This window comes from Macrobrachium rosenbergii, chromosome 10 (assembly GCF_040412425.1).
Source record: "Macrobrachium rosenbergii isolate ZJJX-2024 chromosome 10, ASM4041242v1, whole genome shotgun sequence".
NCBI classification, from domain to species: domain Eukaryota; kingdom Metazoa; phylum Arthropoda; class Malacostraca; order Decapoda; family Palaemonidae; genus Macrobrachium; species Macrobrachium rosenbergii.
The window spans coordinates 28,580,053-28,591,395 of record NC_089750.1 but is presented as its reverse complement, the minus strand read 5'-3'; positions in this window follow the sequence as shown (position 1 = coordinate 28,591,395).

Sequence of the window (11,343 nt, the reverse complement as noted above, 5' to 3'; positions counted from 1 at the left end):
CTCTCTCTCTCTCGTGTCTTAATGCCTTTGTGTATCGATTGAGTAAATGAACAAAAGCGATTCTGACGCTTTACTCACATCGTACCTTTTGCAATGACTGATTCCGGAAGCAAAAAGTGAAAATTGGTGAAGTTTTGTAGCATACTATCCTGAACAAACCATTTCTTCATAAGATAATTTGCCCATTTCCCCCAACGCTATTCCTTAATTTTAATACAAATAATAGTATAGAATGCTTAACCTTTACCGAATCCGAGGAATTTAGGTTATGTCAGTGGACGAGACAAAGCTAAAGGGCGATGATAGAGGAAAGTTTGAAGAGGGAACGAAATGATCGAATGATCATGATATATGAAAAAAAAGAGTCGTGACAAAAGAAGTAGATGGCGAAGGAACTAACAGTTAAAAAGATTCGCCAAAGGTTATGTTTTAGTCTCTCTCTTTCTGTCTCCGGGATTACATTTTAGGTTTGATTTTCGTGTTGTCAGTATGCTTTGACTTTTATCTTTGAGACTTTTATCTTTGAACTTTACTTGTCTGTATGCACATTCGTTAAACATAATATGGTGGTTTAAATAAGAAAGTTTAATTATATGTTTGTGCAGGTTTTACGTATATTTGCGATTATCGTATATGGAGAGAGAGAGAGAGAGAGAGAGAGAGAGAGAGAGAGAGAGAGAGAGAGAGAGAGAGAGAGATTGACTGGACATTGGGGAGAAGTGTATCTAAGGTGGCGAAGTAACAAACTTTCTGATGTCCAAGAGGAGTGTTTGACGGTGAAGTGAGTCTCCCAGAGGGAGGAAGTTGGCTGTGGAGGAAAAGGGAGAATCTTTTAGGATAAGACCGCGCAGGTTTGCAAGTGGAGCGTCCACAATCGTTGTCACGAATCAGGCTGCATTTTTCTTTGTGAGCTTTGTTTTGCAAGTATTTTTATGCGTAAGATACAGGCGAATGCTCACTTCCTTGCTTACTCGTCTTCCAGTATTTTGAGGGTGATGTGTATGTATGCATGTTGACATTCAAGCGCATGTATGAATATTGCATACATCAGCAAAGATGCTAATATGTATGTATACATATTACATAAACTTGTTTACATGAACATGAATGCATTCTTGTACATAAATACAGCATTGTTCAGGCTATCCAACTGATGCATATGTAGGCTACACATATTCTTGTAGCACGTACATAGAGACACATATGTAAAGGTAGGTGTATTTGTGCTCTGTGGAAACTTTTATTGAACACGTGTACATACCTATAATCATAATTAGTCTCGGTTGCGTTTTAATGATATAATTTGGCATTAAATTAGCCATGCGGGTTTGCAAATTTAATTAAAGGCGGACTACTCCGAAAAGTAGAGTTTAATGAAAAGTAAATTTTTTGTCCTTTTCATCAAATGAAAGTACGACGGTGGTTTAATGGAATCCCCTAATTAAGGCTGAGTCTAGTGATAGAATTAAATAGGGATAGTGAATGGGATGGGGCCACAAGGATGCCTGCAGTGGAATGGGAACCGCTTTTCTTGTTCGCTTTTCCCTCTCGGCATTGCTTGGTTGGTTACAGGAAATCGAATTTCGTCATGATTTTCATAATCCGCGGCTGTTGAAGATGGAACCCTGCAAGTCAGCTTCGATCCGGAATAACTGGAGAACCTTTTGCTTATTCCGTTGCTGCCTTTGGAGGGCTTACATTCGTGCCATTGAATGCTGATGTTGAATGTATCTTATACGTGATTTGCCTTCCGCTGGTGCTGAGGGAAGGGTGCATCGACGGTTCTCTCTCTCTCTCTCTCTCTCTCTCTCTCTCTCTCTCTCTCTCTCTCACATACACACTGCTTGATCGGATTCTTGGAAATCATGGCTAGTATCAGTGAGAACCTGATGCTGCATGTTGTAAATTTTAAGACCAGCCTTCTTTCGTATCATAGAATGTATCCCATTTGGTGATTGAGGGTAATACTATAATTAAATATGTTCGTAATTTTTTAAATTATTTTGGTGTTCTTAAGAGTAAAGAGAGTCACCGAAAGGTTTTTAGGGATTCTGAAAGAGCCTCAGATTAGCTAAGGTTAACAACATTGAATCTTACCAGTACAGTGCTTGGATGGGTGACTTCCAATAAATTTGTCTCCATTTGCTATGTGTTGTTGGGTGGGGTGTATAGTGGGCTTGCCACTTTATCCCATTATTTCAGAAACTGGCTTATAGTAACCTGCATCAGATTCTTGGAGTCTGCTGTAATCAGCAATGGATCGCAACAGCGAGTGAGCATTTAAAGAATTATGCCAAATTTTTTAATTTCTTGATCCTTTCTAGATTTGAATTAGAGTCGTTATGCATTTCTATACAACCATCCCCCCTCCCTTCCTTCCTGTCTCTGTGAGATGCAAGCATTTAAAAAGATTTGCCAGCAAAATGAACCTATATTCACAACCACTAACTCAGAACCACTGAAAAATCCTAACAGCAGTTCTGGTTCCGGCAAAGTGAGTAAAATGTCTTATTTGAACCGGGAAATAGATACGTTACATGGTTGTAATTGCATGGCCACATTGTTCTAGAATTGCAAAAATGAAAGTGAAATGGCAGGCAGGACGCGTTTCAAGATCGTTGTGGTTCAGTACTGATGTTAATTGTGACAAGAGTTTTCTGCTGTTATTTTTTTTTTATCCTTAGTCACCTTAGTCAGACCGGAGGCAAGGTGTTCCTAGTCTGCTGTATGAGAAACCCCTAGCTTGTCTACTTACATTAGTATGAAGTTACAAATTAAATTTTTTTTATTATCTGCATTCTCTTCATTGTGTGTGTGTGTTTTTTTTACAGTACTTTCCATTCTATAAATCTGAAGCACCTTGTACGTGACGAAAAGGACATAAACTGGTGATATTTCCTATCTATAATATTAATGGCAGTTTTCATAAATTGACCGCAGTGCATATGTCATGTCTAAAAGAGGAGCGTGTATACAGATTACAATCTTAGCCATGGGGATATCAGTATAATATGATACTATTAGACCACTGGGTTTCCAGCCACTAATGGGATTACGGCCCTGGTTGGTGAAAATGATCCTCTCGCCTCTAGACATTAACTTGATATTCTGTTTGGTTACACGAGATGTGTAAGGAAGGCAACGTTATACACATACACATACTTATAAAAAAAAAAAAAATATATATATATATACAGATATATAATATATATATATATATATATATATATATATATAAAAAAAATATATATATATATATATATATATATATATATATAATATTGTATATATATTTAGAAATCACTAAAAATTTAGGGCTGAAGATGGGTAAGTATTCTGTACCAGAATCAGGCTTTTGTTTGACCTTTTCAGAAGGATAGATAAGCACTGGTGCGTGAAGCGTATAGAGGTGCATTACAGAAAACGTGGATTTTCGCTTATTGAGTGATGAATTTTAACATTCATTTTGACCTGTAGATAAGAAATAGATAGCTTAAACAACTTCTTTTCATCTGAAACACATTGCTGGTTTCTGGTCTGTTTATGCCTTGATAATGATTGTTTATTTATTGTCGTTATTTCTTTCAGCCCTCGTATTCAATGTCTTCATTTTGGAATGTATTCGGAAAGCATTACAAAATAAATGACCAGTTTTCATTTCAGAAAGACTTTTGCATTATTCCTGGCTGTGTCAGAATTATACTTTCCTCATTGTAATTTTGGACAATATCTCTCAGACATGACTCTCTCCATCTCGTCTGAACACGGACTAAACTAAATGAAGTCCTGTTGATTATTCGGGAGCAACTCCCGTTGTACATGGACACCAGCCACTATCAGTTGAATTAGTTTCTCTCTCTCTCTCTCTCTCTCTCTCTCTCTCTCTCTCTCTCTCTCTCTCTCTCTCTCTCTCAGAGTTATAACTTCTAGGGGTATATATTAAACGTATATCGTATCTGGAACATTCACTTCAAATTTATAAATTTTGTTCTTCATAACCTCCAAATTCATTTACTGTAATTGGGTTGGTAAGTTATGAATTGTTATATAATATATGGATTGTTATATAATATATGGAAATATACAAAGACTAGGGACGTTACGTACCATCCCGAAGCTCGGACCAAGTTTTCGTTACGCTCACTTTCAGGATTAATAGAGTACTCTGTTAATCCTGCCTCAAAGGCAGTCGGCAAGAGAGGCTATCCTGGGATGGACGACGGCAACTCTAAATTTGGAGTTCATTATCTGTGGAATATCGTTGTTGTACTGGAAAATATATGCGCACTTACTGCTTTCTATTATACCTAGTCTCCTGTAGATATTAAATACGACGGATTCATTGTTTTTCTCGAATTAATTTAAAGATACTTTAGTTTACATCGTTATTCAATCACTTTTTTCCCTCCCATCGAAGAAATTAAACTCAACGAGTTGATCCGGCAGCGGAGTAAATTCATTATGTCATTTGTAAGAGTTCGAAATGATTCCGTCCTTGAAGAGTTGTGTTTGGTGCTGGCGATGGCCTTCCTTGTAACTGGACCCTTATTAGCGTAGAGAGAGTGTGGTGGGGCGGAGGGGTCACGAGGCATCTAATTGGTTATTTTCCCCTTTCCGTTGCCTCTACTTTCGTTTCTCTTATCTTGGAATTGTTCGTAAGTTCAGAAAGTGTTTTTGTTGATCATTATGAATTCTGCCTGTTGTTGTTGTTATTTCTGATTTACATCTGTTGATGTTATATTCTTTAGTTATTGGTATCCTCATCACAGCTTCACATTAAGACCATTTTGTGTTCATTGAAGAAAGGGCTGTAGCATAGAATCGACAATTTTCGCTTGTTTATTGCTCTCACCTCTATAAGGAAAGGTTCATGGCCAACCGGTTTGTTTAAATTTAACTCGCTTTTCAGCTGTTTATGTAAATCTGCTTTTATATAAATCTGTTATCCAGCAACATGCAAAGCATCAGATGAGTCATTCATATTTTTTTTCCATTTGCGTTTCCAATGTTGAATTTTTATTAAAAATAATTTTGAAATGAATTATACGATATTCCCAATACAACCTTTTAAATATCATGATGAAAAATTGTCTGGTGCGCGGCTTACCTTATAATGGAGCAGCGTTTTATTGTTTTACTAGTCTCAAACAGGGAAGATTTATTGGGGGAACTTACAAAAAAGGAGAACGTTGCATTTTCCACATTTGTTGGATGTTGGGAGTGTATTATTATGCAGATCTGTACTTCAGCCCAACACTTAAAATTCTTAGGAGAAGGCGTTTTTGTTACCGTGGGAAAATTACAATCAGTTGAAGACTTGAGTAAAATATTCATTGATTTAGTTCAAACATATTCGTATATATACATATATATACGTATATATATATATATATATATATATATATATATATATATATATATATATATATATATATATATATATATATATACATTGCAAACTCCACTTAGATTTAATTGACCAGTTATGTTGTTAATTTAATTTAATAACTTTTTACACAAACACACCTACATACATATGTATATCTGTATGTGTATGTATATATACATATATGTATATATATGTATACATATATATTATATATATATATATATATATATATATATATATATATATATATATATATATATATATATATATATATATATATATATATATGTATATATTAATTCAACATGACGGTAAGGCTATTCCTCAGCAGTACAAAACTAGAAGGCGGAGAAGAAGGCAGCTTGAAACATAATTCATTTTATTCTTACTGCGACGTTTCTAGACCAAATCTGATAATCCAGGCTAAAATGAAAGATACTAAACTGATAAACAATACAGCATAACAAATTATTTTTTTGTTGACAGGCAAAACACATTGAATAAAGCAAAACAAAGCAAGATGCAGCACTGAAATAAAAATTACTCTACATAAAAAAAACACACAATTAAAGTTAAGAGTAGTTAAAAAGACACCTTGTCTCAGTGGAGTTCAGCTGCTGTATGTTGTTTACTTTCGGTGCTTTTTCCATACAGCAACTGAACTCCGTTGAGACAAGGTGTCTTTTTAACTACTCTTAACTTTAATTGTGTTTTTTTTTTTTTGTAGTGTAATTTTTATTTCAGTGTTGCTTTGTTTTGCTTTATTCAACGTGTTTTGCCTGTCAACAAAAAAATAATTTGTTTTGGTGTATTGTTCATCAGTTTTTTATCTTTCATTTTAGCCTGGACGATGAGACTTTTGGTCTCGAAACTTCGCAGTAAGAATAAAGTAAATTATGTTTCATGCTGTCTTCTTCTACGCCTTCTGGTTTTATATATATATATATATATATATATATATATATATATATATATATATATATATATATATATATATATATATATATATATATATATATATATATATTATATATATATATATATATATATATATATATATATATATATATATATATATATATATATATATATATATATATATATATATATATATATATATATATATTATATATATATATATATATATATATATATATATATATATATATATATATATATATATATATATATATATATATATATATATATATATATATATGTATGTATGTATCGAAAAAGTGACAGTCTTCAGGAGACTAATCTCATGAGGGGGAATTTCAACCTGTTCTTTTATTCGCCTTCATGCGATCACGGACTCCCAATGGGAAGCTTCAGATGAAATCACATATGCATTACGCCTCGGAAAAAGGCTCCTGGAAGGCTTTCCGCTGCCGCATGAATGGAATCGTCTGGGCTCTTTCGTTTCAGACTGTGATTTCATTAGACTTGTAAACACACACACACATATATGTGTGTACATATATATATATATATATATATATATATATATATATATATATATATATATATATATATATATATATATATATATACATATATACATATACATATATATATATATACATACATATATATATGTATGTATATGTATATATATGTATGTATGTACAGGGTATGTATGTAAATTTACATACATACGCACGCACGCACGCACACACTTTTTCTCAAGACTATTCTTGCTTTACGTTATTTAAAGTTAAGGGCTTATATTGATTTGTACGAGAACCACTATCAAATGTGTAGTTTGTGAATTTAACGCCTCTGAGAATAAGATCATTTTTCTAATTCTTTATTTTGTAATTTTTGTAATTTAGGATAAAATTCTCTTGAAAACACGAGCACATATTCTCTTATCTCGAGAATAATTTTGTAGTGTAATTTTCGTCATAGTACGCTGTATTTTCTTGGAGGAAAAGCGATTCTTTCTTATAAAAGTTGAAGCTTATATAGAAGAGTAGCAGTGAAATTATAAGGACGAAAGTTCATTTCATCGTATTGTACTGACACAAAGCAGAGGGCTTTGTTAAACTTCGGCAATTATTTTATATTCGTAATTGTCTTTTTTTTTTTTCATGTAGGTTCTCGGGACCGAAAAGAGTTGCCAGGATTGCAACACGTTTATGAGCTTAGTCTCTGGGGATTTTAAATACTTTTATCTTGGCCTTCTATGAAAAAATAACCATTTTTCCCTTTTCACTGCGGCCATTCAGGTTTTCAGTACCAAATTGTAAATCACGAATGGATTTGCTCTGTAGAAAGTTATATATTTATATATATATAACGGTCGTTTCTCTCATATGACTCCAACAAACTCTCGACGGAAAGGCAATTTATTTTAAATGGAAAAATGGCCTTTGAATTCAAAGAAAGTGCTAGGATATGAGTATATATGTATATTCGTATATTCACATACGCATATAAAGTGATAGGGTGATCTGCCGTAATCGGAATGTAACTGGATTGAATACCGATGTATTGCACCCCCGGTGACCGATATCTATCGACTTGTTCAATTTTCAACAGCTGTTTGATAATGATCGTCAAGATTGAACAACCTTCCGTTGAATTTGTGCTGTGTTGGTACCAGTACGAGGTCAAGATTTATTTGATGCCAAAATTTGGAATAAATCAGTAGGAACATTTAGGTCTTACGGCGCTTGATGAAATGGGGCTTAGCCATTGAAGAACTGCTGCTATTGCCAGTGGAAAGTTAGTAGGTTCTTAGTATCGTACAGTTGATTTGTGTCTTTTTTAAATTCTCTTAGAGCTTCCGATTTCATGTTATTTCTATTGCAAGAGGCGGATTTATTTCTTTTTCCGGGGGTTCTTGACTTTAACTCGTTGTTATTTAAAGTATTTTTTTCTTTGGTTTTGAATAGCTCCGAATGTTTCAAAGATAATACGTCGAAATGAGAAACACAGGAAACAATGCTTTTGGAGAATGATAGCATCGGCGTACTACCCATGTCACTTAAGTTATATACACAAGAGCAAAATACAAAAGACAAAAAATTTTTCAAATGCTTCAAAATTTTGTGTCTTTGTCCCACGAGTTGAGCTTTCAGTCATCACAGTCAAAAGATTTCCACTTGTGGTATTTATTATTGCAAGGCAAGATTATAAATCATTATTCGTTTGGACCGTGGTTCATTTTCAGTTGCTGGGAGCACCTAAAGAATATGAGTTGGAAGTTATCAAAACTCGCCCAGCTATTGCAAGATATCGTCTCTTTTCCCACTTTAAATCAGGCCTCGGATAAAAAGGGATGCTAGGGTGCCTCTCAGAACGTGTGTATTTAAAAAATGAGAACTCAAAAGCCAGTTCACTGAAATAGAAATACTCCAGGTATCTTGTTTTATCAGCAAAACCCCGAGTCAGAAGTACAACACTCCAAACACCAAATTCGTCCTGCTTCGTGACACCGCTTTCTGCCGCTTCAGAATGCTTTTAGAGGATAGTAAGGAGAGAGAATTTCCTTCATAACATTCAACATCGGTGTCGTAAGATAATTGTTTTAGTTTCATTCGTTCTTGATATCTGACTTCAGTGTATACTTTTAGAATTGGGGGTCAAGGTCAGATAGGAGAACGCTGATTGGACTGATTTGAATGAATGTTATTTATCAGAATTCAAACAATTGCTCCTCAGTTGTCAGAATGGATTATTTAGAAAAATTGTAGTAGAGTTAACTCTCTTGTTATTGGAACACATAGTTATCAAAATTTGAAGTGAATGCTGTTCCTTACGTAGCCAAGTTATTTGAGATGGCACTGCCACCAGCAGGTTAGCTGTTCATCTCTCTCTTAGAAAGCATGTTAGGTTGAACCAGCATTTCCCCAATATTGATATAGAAATTTTTTACGTATAATTTTATTAAGATTTTAATTAGGTCGTTAAGGTCAAAATTAGAGACAGGCGAGCTGCGAGTAGGTTAATTAATACACTTAATTTTCTTCGGACATTGATTATTTGCTGTTAATTGTTTTTAATTGACCCAATTATATACATACTTGCATATATACATATAATATGCAGTTATATATATATATATATATATATATATATATATATATATATACATATATACAGTATATATATATATATATATATATATATATATATATATATATATATATATATATTACATTAAGACAGTATATATATATATATATATATATATATATATATATATATTACATTAAGTATTTTTATTTCCAAAGAGACGTATGTAGTCGAATGACAATCCCAATAAAGAAAGCATCTTAAATTTTATAATAATAGTTATACAACTTCTAATTCTACGGTTGAATTTTAGTAACCGGGAACAGAGATGACGGAAAGTGATTTCGCAAACATCTCTCGTGAGATCTGCACACAACAGATGCCCCTCCTCCTGCAGACCTGTACGCCACTGAGGCCCTTTCAAGGTAATATTCATATGTATGCATATGAACCTGGAAGATTAGCATGCATAGTTTGGAGTGATATCCTCCAGTGCAGATTATGGGAAGTAATTATGTAAAACGGTCTCGCATCTTGATCTCATTTATCTTAAAATGATTAAAATGAAATGGAATGAAAGTTGCGAGGATAATTCTTCCTCCAAATGAAAGCTATTTTAGTCCATTAAAACGTTTTTATTTCACTGCATTCCTAGCTTTGGTTTTCCTGGCGATTGTTAACGGACTAAGGTGGTTCTTTTTATCGTCTTGCAGATATGTTCCGAAGAAATTTTCGTAAATCAACAACTTGTTTACCTTTTATCTCCTGTATGTATAACGAATTTTAGGCGTTTATTCTTGGAACGTTGTTAATATTGTTTCGCAAAAAGGACACGTCACCCTTTCCACTAAATATTTTGTTTGTCAGGATTTTTCGATGTGACTCGGCGTAACGGCCGAAAGCTGTGTTTTTGTTTGCTGTTCGCTCGTCGCTTGTTTTTCGGCGTTGCTAAATGGATTATCTCGTAAAATCGAATGTAATTTTGACTTTTTTTTTTTTTTATTAAAAGCATTGTTGCTAAATAGTATTTCTCTTCGTTCCCCAACTTTTGATGTTAGCAGAGAAGAATGTCAATTGTATAAAGAAAAATGCGCACTGATTGAGGGAAGCGTTAACTCACTCAGAGGCTATTGATTGCCTATCACCGTGGGGGTTTGCGCTGTACGCCATTATGCAAATTATGGGAGTTCAAAGATTGGTCCCTCTATATTTTTTTTATTTACCAGTTGGTACTGTTTGACTGTATGCTATAATACGAGAGTGTTTCCCAGTAAAAAGCCATTTCTCCTAGAAGAGAAAACAAGAAGGGCTTGGTGTCACACATATCCTAACTTCCGCTTCTTATAGTAGGTTTCAGACTATGCCACTTTTCCACAATGTCATTCATTAAATCTCACTTAAGAATGTAAAGTAGTTTAGATGTGGCAATACGTTGCCACGTCTGTTATATTTCAAGTCAGGAAGATAGGAAGCTTAACGCTAGTGCTCTTTATACCCTTACGTGGTGACTTTCAGTGGAAGGCTCCCCACGACATCATTCAAGTGCTCAGACCCGAGAAGCGATTTTCAAGAACACCAGTATTTTAAAATAGAGTAATAAAATCAAACTGGAAAATACACAGTGGTAATCATGCAGAGCAATATGCAGCTGGTGCAACAAAGCTAAGCAAACTCCAATATATTATCGTAGATGTATTGGGAGAAAAACAGCGGGGAATAATTTGAAGCTTACGACCAACAGTGCCAAATTATTACGCCAAAAATGAAATTCCAACGTTGTATAATGTTACTTGAAGTGATTGAAAACACCGGATTCGGTGGTTGCGAAGAATCTTCGTTAAGAAATTTAAGAGATTGGATTAAATTATGATAGTGAAGTGAATGAAATTTTCACTTTGAGAAGCAAAACCACTAGTTTCTACTTGAAATGA